The following is a 9200-nucleotide window of genomic DNA, read 5'->3' on the forward strand; positions in this document are numbered from 1 at the left end:
TTTTCCAAGAGCGATGAATAAGCCAAGTCACATCCTCTACACGAGTCAGGCGGCTTCTGGTAGGAGGATGAAAAGCTCGGGATGAGAGACTCAGCCAGCAGAGAGACCCAGTTTCTGGTTTCAGATCTGGCCCAACCAACTGAATGCTTTGGAAATTCAAAACGGATCTGCACATCCAGTTTCTCTTTGGCGCTGTGGGAATAATAAATTCTTGTCTCTTAATGATTTTGTGAACAAAGGAAAGAAAGGAACAACAGATAAACACTTAAAGGCCTCAGGAAGTAGTACTCTGCAGAGACATATTTTATTGTTTTTAATAATTTCTCAGACTGTTTCGGAAAAGTAAAACGTCCTTGGCTTATAGGCTATTTTTTAAATGGATGCTGAGTGTTGCTAAGGGGCCTCTCTTGAGTAACTTCCTCCTCTTAATTGGAACAGAAATTCTGGCCCTTGACAGATACACAGAAGGGTCAAAATAGAACTGAGCTGTTCTACAACTTCTGGTTCTCAATAGACTACACTTAAGTGTCTGGTTCCGTCTGCAAAGTTAAATCGTTATAACAAGGGCCAGTTCTAAGGAAGAGGATGCTTATGAAGATATGGATAACATAGAGAGAAAAGGCAAGGAAAAAATCCATTGATGAACTACAAGTGGTCATAAAACCTGGAAACCGGCAAATATACATAATAAAAGGCTTATAGATATTGCAATCCATGCTATGTTCAATAACATTACATCATATGGTCAATGTCCCTCGTTAGGAACATTTAGTTCAATGCGATGGGCCGGTCCACAGGGCGTGCAGGACTAATTGAGGTTCTATCAGTGCTCGAAATGAGTCTGTGATGCCTTGTCTTGTGTAACTGACCTTTGATTTTCATTTTCACGGAATAACCTACAAACCCCAGAAGAAGCAATCAAGGAGATTCAATCTGTTAAAAGTAAGCCAGGCTTTATGGCTATCTTGCAGCTGCCACAGAGAAGAACACAGAGAACAGTAAAGAACAGTAAAACAAGGAAAATGGCAAAGAGTCTAGAGAGTGATAGAGGGTAAAAGTAGAAACAGAGAATGTGACCATGGAAACAAAACTGGGGTGGGGAGGGGCGGATATCCCAACCCAGGGAACAGAGAGACAAAAAGAGAGAGAAACATCCTCTGGAAAATAAGGCAATATATCAAGGGGAAAGGAAAGGACAGTGAGAAGGACAGAAAGAAAAAAGCATTCTTTTTTTTTTTTCTTTTTTGGTAGTAATTTAGGATTTACTTTTGTAAAAGCAAGTTGACAAATATTAAAATGTTATACCTGCCTTTTGAACATTATAATATAAATATAAAACACAAAACATCCAATGTTAAACACTGATCTCCCATGCCTGACTTGGATTTAGATATTGAGTATATGATATTTTGCAGAAAGAAACTTTGAAAATTTTCTCAATGCTTGCAATATGTATTACTATTAAGGGGAATTTCCTAGACCTCACAAACTGTTAGATGCAGCCCTCATTAGCCAAATCTGATAGATGGGAGCATACTAACTTTTTCTACAGAAAATTAATAGGAAAATGTAATTTAAGACTTGGAAGGAACTTGGGGTACCTGACTGGCTTAGTTGCTGGAGCGAGCAACTCTTGATCTCGGGGTTGTGAGTTCAAGCCCCATGTTGGGGATGACTTAAAAATAAAATCTTGAAAGGGGCTTCTGGGTGGCTCAGTGGGTTAAAGCCTTTGCCTTTGACTCAGGTCATGATCCCAGGGTCCTGGGATTGAGCCCTCTGCCTTCGCTCAGGTCATGATCCCAAGATCCTGGGATCGAGCCTTCTGCCTTTGGCTCAGGTCATGATCCCAGGGTCCTGGGATCGAGCCCCGCATTGGGCTCTCTTCTCAGCAGGGAGCCTGCTCCACCTCCCCCACGTCTGCCTCTCTGCCTACTTGTTATCTCTGTCAAATAAATAAATAAAATATTTTTTTTTAATCTTGAAAAAAGAAAGAACTCTAATATTTTGTTTTATTTGTTTATTTGAGGGAGAGAGACTGAGAGAGACCACAAGCAGAGCAGACGGAGAGGGACAAGTAGATTCCCAGCTGAACAGGGAGCCCGATGTGGAGCTTGATCCCAGGACTCTGGGATCATGACCAGAGCCGAAGACAGATGCCCAATGAACTAAGCCACGCAAGGGCCCCTAGAAAGAACTTTAAAGATGATCCAGTCCAACACTTAATTTTACGATTGAAGAAACTAAGGCTTTGAGAGGTTCTAGAGACAGATAAAGAATTTGGTTGACACTGCTGGAAAACCGGAAGATTCTGATAGTCATCAAGAGAAAATAAGTTATGTTCATAAGTTTTTAATACTTAACCCATTGAGCCACCTAGGCACCCCAAGTTTTTAATATTTAAATGAAACAGGGGGTAAAAACTCGTCTGCACTGCACAGGGCCAAGTTATGCACCATGTGTTAGGGAAGAGTGAGATGGGAACCCGAGCTCTAGTCTTTTCTTGTGCCAACCATTCTTTGGGTTGAATTCTATCAACCCTGGAGTTCACAGAAAAAGATCACGAGAAGTGGAGGAGAAAAGAGTGCCGGTTCAAAGTCAAGCAAACTTGGGTTCTTGCTCTGGTTCTGCCAGTTACCAGCCGCTGAGAGCCCAGGCAAGTTAATCCACGCACTTCTCAGTTTTCAAAAATGAGAATAGTAACATCTGCTTCATGTGATACTTGGGGGCGGAAGTGACAGAATAGAGTATGAAGTGCACAACAATTCACCAAAGCAATAAAAATGGCCAATAGGAAAAAAAAATTCTTCAAGTGCACTTCAAAGAAATGCAAAATAAAGAGCGAGGAGGTACCATTTTCATCTACCAAATTGGCACAGATGAAAAGAAAATAGAGCTAATAACACTCTGGGGGTGTGGAAGCAGATACTCTCATATAATGCTGGAAGGGGTATAAATCAGTACATTTCTGGAGGTCGGTTAGGCAATGTGTATTAGGAGCCTTAAAAATGTTTAGCTCGGCTGGCTCCGTTGGTTAAGTGTCCAGTTCTTGGTTTCAACTCAGGTCTTGATCTCCTGGTGGAGATCAAGCCTCGAGTTGGGCTCTACACTCAGCATGGAGTCTGCTTGCGATTCTCTCCCTCTCCCTCTGCCCCACCCCCAACTCTCTCACTCTCTCAAACAAATAAACAAATAAAATATTTTTTAAAATATTCACACTCTGGGGGCACCTGGCTGACTTGTTCGAAACAGCATGTGACCCTTGATCTTGGGGTCATGAGTCAAGCCCCACTTTGAGTGTAGAGATGACTGCAAAAAATAGATGAACATAAAATAAAATAAAAATAGATGAAATCCTTTAAAAAATGGTCTTGCTCTTTGATTCAGGGTTTTACTCTAGGCATTTAGTCTAAGCAAACAATCATGTGTTGGGAGGGTTATAGCTATCTATAAGTTTGCTCATATGGGTGATTTATATGTAAGGAAAAAAATACAGTAAGGATGAGTTTTCACAACTTTCCTCTCTCCCACGTGGCAAGAAGAATGTTTTGCTGCTAGATGAGTAAAATGAGGGTCCTGGGGAAAATTAGATACAGCTTTAATTTAATTGACATTTGAGAGGTAGATATTCACAGAAACATGACAGGAATCCTCTCAGAACATTCTGTGGGTGGGGAGGAAGAAATGATGGGAAAAGGAAGGCAGGCAAGGGGGAAGCAGGAGAAAAGGGGCTGGTTGAGAGAAGTTTCAAACCATCAACCTCTGCATAAGGTATTAAGAGAAAGGAGGGGGCGCCTGGGTGGCTCAGTGGGTTAAGCCGCTGCCTTCGGCTCAGGTCGTGATCTCAGGGTCCTGGGATCGAGTCCCGCATAGGGCTCTCTGCTCAGCGGGGAGCCTGCTTCCCTCTCTCTCTGCCTGCCTCTCCATCTACTTGTGATTTCTCTCTGTCAAATAAATAAATAAAATCTTAAAAAAAAAAAAAAAAAGAGAAAGGAGGATTTTGAGAAGTGCTATGTCTTATTAACGTAATCTGATTTCATTTTGTCTTTTCTTTTTTTATTTTTATTTATTTATTTATTTATTTGGCCCTTGCCCAAACTCAAAATATTTTTAAAGGGTCATCCCAGTTTCAGTGCTTCTCTAGGGTTAGCTGAAACCTCTGAGACTACATCAGAGCTCAGCTCTTCCTCTGTCTAATCATGCTTTTTTCTTCCATGTCATAGGGGTTGAGCCTAAGTACACTCCAGGAAAAATCCTCCTGCTGACTAATCTCCCTCTCAGAGTCTGCTTCCAAGGGAACCCAACCTATGACAATGCTCAACACAGTAATCATCAGGAAAATGCAAATGAAAACCATAAGGAGATGCCACTTCACATCAGCCCAAAGGGCTTTGAAGAAAGACTGATGAAACCAAATGCTGGTGAAGATGTGGAAAAAGTGGAGCTCTCATACACTGGTGGTGAGGGTACAAAATTGTACCCTCATATTGGAGAATTGTTTGGCAGCTTCTAAGAAGGTCAAATACATATCTAACCTATGACCCAGCAATTCCATCCTTAACCAATCCTTACCCAAGAGAAATGAAGACATATTACCAAAAAATGGTACAAGAATGCTCATAGCTAGCCCTGGTTATAATAACCCCAAATTGGAAATAACCCAATGTCTATCAATAAGAGAAGGGATAAATATATTATAGTCCTATAATGCTACTCAGAAATATAAAGGAATGAACCATTGATATAACACATGTAGATCAAAAACATTAGGTTGTATAAAAGAAGCCAGAAGTGTGTGTGTGTGTATACACACACGCACACACCCCAAACACATACTGACTGGTTCCATTGATATGAAGTACAACAATAGGCAAAACAAATCTGTGGTGACAGAAACCAGGAAGTAGTTGCTTGGGTGAACTGGGGACAGAGGTGGGGATTGACCGAAAAGGACCATGAGGAAACTTTCTAGGGTGATGAAAAGATTCTGTCTTATGTTGAGTGGTGGTTACACTGAGGTTACAATTGTCAGTAGGCACTGACCTGCAAGTTTAGAATTATTTACCCATTTTATTGTATGTAAATTTTACTTCAGTAAAAGCTTATATACACCGAGAGGAGCATACACACACATACACACACACACACACACACATAATCAATAAATGTTTAATAAGCAAGTGGAGATGATTTTTCTAAAGACCCAAATTATTATTAATTACAGAAAAGATTTCCTTCTGCTAGGTTATGGTAAAATGTGAGAGTCTCTTGGGATACTCCTTGATTAAAATCTTGTGAATATTTTATTCTTCACAGCGGGGTTTTTTCCCCTCCACCATTAAAATGGTTAAGATTTGATAGGAGTGGCAGAATTGGGTCTATAATGTCTGCCTGCATCATTTGCAGGTGAGTGGAAACACTAAAAGTGTATCAAGATAGTAACAGTGGTGAGAGAAAGAAGTCAGAAACCATTACCGGTTTCCCAGGCTGGTAGATCAGCATTTGGCTGCCATTCTACACAGTCCTGCCAACACCGCTCTCAAAGCAATTTCTCTTATAAAATATGGCACAATCCCCACCGTATTTTGAACATGAGTATTTAATCTCAGAAAAAGTATTTAAAGTATTTGAAATGTCTGAAGAGACAAGCTGATTTTTTGATGGAGTTCGTTGGTATGAACCTATCCTGTTTTCCATGAAGGTTAATACCTCAGGGTACACAGAAATTAGAAGAGAGAGAGAGAGAATCCGTTTGGGGGTTTCAGAGCCTTAAAAAAAACCAAAACAAACAAACAAACAAAACCAAAACACTAAACATGACAGAATGCCAATCAACTCTCAAGAAAAAAGATTTTTGCAAACACACAGAGCTATTTTAAAATTCCCTTTTATAAAATCAAACAGTTCAAAAGCCTTTGGTGGCCATCTTTAAAATCTGAAAGTAGACTGCTTGGTGGGTTTGCCAGATTTAGCAAATAAAAATACAGGATGTTCAATTAAATTTGACTTTCAGATGAAACAATGAATAGCGTTCAGTATAAGCATTCCCTCCAAATATTGTATATTTTTAGTATGAGCATGTCCAACGAAATATCTGAGACAGATTTATACTAAAAAAACTATGTATTATCTGAAAATCAAATTTAACTAGGCATCCTATATTTTCTCTGGCAACCCTAGCCCCGGGGAACGCTACTGCTCTGCAGAACAAGATACCCAACCTGGCTGGGGCTAATGTGTCTTCAGGGTTCCTACATGGAATTCCAAGGTTAGTAGTTGTGGGAAAAGGAGAACTGAATCTTTCTTGTGCTCCTGGATCTCTACTCTCTCTGTCACACTGAAAAATACTGCAAAAAGCATTTAAACGTCTTTCCCATTATTTAAAGCGGTAATGAACTAGTTGTACTAAATACAGCCTGTATTTGCTATTGGGGCTGTACGGTTTGTTTGCGTAGGGGCTGAGAGCCTAGGATTAACCCTATGGATGTGCAAACCCAGAGAACTCATTTGCTAGGTTTGCTTTTCCAAGTGAGGAACGAACAGACCTGACTTTGTAAAGCGATTTGAAGACTTCAAAATTGCCGCATGAAAATATCTTTTTCTAAGGAAGTTATTCCCCCACCCCTTTCATACTGTTTTGGTTTATAAGACTAGTTCTGTGTCTGAGAGGTCTCATATATTATGCTTCCAAGGTGGAAGCCTGCTTCTGATGGAGGCTGGAGTACTGGTACTCTAGAGGTGGGTTGAAAACAGCAACATTGCGGAGTTTGTTTTAAACACTTGGGGTGCCTGGGTGGTCAGTGGGTTAAAGCCTCTGCCTTGGCTCAGGTCATGATCCCAGGGTCCTGGGATGGAGTCCCACAGGGTCCTGGGATGGAGTCCCACATCGGGCTGTCTGCTCAGCAGGGAGCCTGCTTCCCTTTCTCTCTCTCTGCCTGCCTCTCTGCCTACTTGTGATCTGTCTGTCAAATAAATAAATTAAAAAAAAAATCTTTAAACACTTACGGAGGCGGCCATCTCCAGCTCAAGTCATGATCCCAAGGTCCTGGGATGGAGTTCCGCAGCATTAGGCTCCCTGCTCCTCAGGGAGGCTTCTTTTCCCTCTCCCACTCCCCTTGCTTGTGTTCCTTCTCTTGCTGTGTGTCTTTCAAATAAATAAATAAATAAAATCTTGAAAAAAACATCGAAAATCCTCCTCTTAATTAATTAATTAACTAATTAATTAATTAAAATAAACGCTTATGGAGAAAGTATTCTTTTCAGCCTCAGTTGATGCTTGGCAGCACAGGATTCTGTTACCATCATTTGAGCTACCTCGTTATTCTGGCAATCAGATCTTTCCGTCTCCTTCCTGTCACCCGGCCTTGACACCAACTATCAGGTGCCCTCTTCTCCTTGACTCCCAGACACACAATTCTTTCTTTTTCTTTAAACTCCAATGCCAGAATATTGGAATTTCTAGGACAGTTACATGGCTATAACAACAGTAGAGAATATGTGAAATCAGGACAGTCCTGTAAAATCTAGGACCTGTGATCTCCCTAATATTTCAACACTTGTCCTCTGACAGTTACCCATGATGGCGAGGATATTTGGCGAGGAGACAGGACCGACAGTCAGAAATGCTTCTCATTGTGGATTTAAAATCACGGCTTTGCAGGTAAACTTGGACAAATAGTACTGTACCTCTCTCTGTCCTGTGCCGGTTTCTGAACCTCTTTTATTTGAAACCCCCTCTACCAATAATTAAAAAAAAAAAAAAGAACAGAGCCGAAAGGAACTCTTCTCCAACTTACTTTGCCTAGCCTTAAAATTTAAGGTCAAATACTAGTGTTCGTAACCTGGTTTACTAGGTTTCTCTGTCCCTTTACCATGAATAGGGAGAAGCTATGGAAAACAAAAGTCTTAAAGAGTTTACCATTTTATTTCCTTGTTTAGGAGAATGAAACTTGTGCCTGCTTTCAGGACAACTAATTTGTAAACTTCAAATCTGAATCTGGCCTGGCTAGAACCCACAGTATTCTAAATCCTGGAAAAAATTAAAAGGGGCTTATAAACTTTTAAAAAAGATTTTATTTACTTATTTGACAGAGAGATAGATCACAAGTAGGCAGAGAGGCAGGCAGAGAGAGAGAGGGGGAAGCAGGCTCCCCACTAAGCAGAGAGCCCGACACGGGGCTTGATCCCAGGACCCTGAGATCAGGACCCTGAGATCATGACCTGAGCTGAAGGCAGAGGCTTAACCCACTGAGCCACCCAGGCGCCCCAAAAGGGGCTTATAGATTAAAGAAAGTGATTTGCCCCCTCAGACAGTAAGAACAGTCTTTCTGTGAGGTAGCGACTTTTTTCTGCCCTGCACGTTCTCATTTCCTTTGATCCTGTTACAGCCCCGCCATATAGTGATGTCCTCTTAAATTGACGTAAGACAGTCATCAATCACTTTAGCAAAAGTACACAAGGCTAAACAAAGATGTCTTGTTTTGGCATCTCTTGTCACGAAGACACATCAGGAGAGGGCACAGCAAGAGTTCAGGGCTTCCTGCTGCAGAGTTCCTAAAATTGTGGTCTCTATGTCATAGTTAATGCACGTTCAGGGCAGGACAAATAGAAATCTTTCTTGAATGTTTGAATTGTGCCTTGTTGCCTAAAGAGTTTTGTCCTTTTTTTTTGGCCTGCCCTAATTCCTGATGTCAGGTCCCTAGGGTATCTGCTATGTCTTATTCTCAGTGAATGTATATTTTATACAGTGTGATCGCACTTTGAGCTAAAATAGATCATATCTAGAAATCCGCTGGTATGGCTTCCCAGGATGAAAGAATATGAGCAGTTTGAATTGCTTTGTCTCTTTTTGGCTTCTTCCTGAGTCAATCCACAATACAGAGATGTCACCATATAGATTTTATTTGGGGAGGAAAAAAAAAAAAAGGCACCATATCCCCAAAGGCTAGTCTCCACGCTGAGACTATTTTCCCAGAAAATACAGAATATCTGAAAATGGAAGAGGCTTAGATACACGCCTTACAGTCTCTCTGCTGTTCTTCATTTATCGGGGACAAGATGACTTTCAGTTCAGTTCTGTGCATAAGCAGGCCACAAGCCAATTTCTAGCTCTCTCTATACTTCTTAAGAGTTTATTAATCTTGGTTCCTATGCAAATTTTGTAGGAAGGCTGGCAGCAGCAGATTTTTTTTTATCCTCACTCA

The sequence above is a fragment of the Mustela nigripes genome, chromosome 16, assembly GCF_022355385.1.
Source record: "Mustela nigripes isolate SB6536 chromosome 16, MUSNIG.SB6536, whole genome shotgun sequence".
NCBI classification, from domain to species: Eukaryota; Metazoa; Chordata; class Mammalia; order Carnivora; family Mustelidae; genus Mustela; species Mustela nigripes.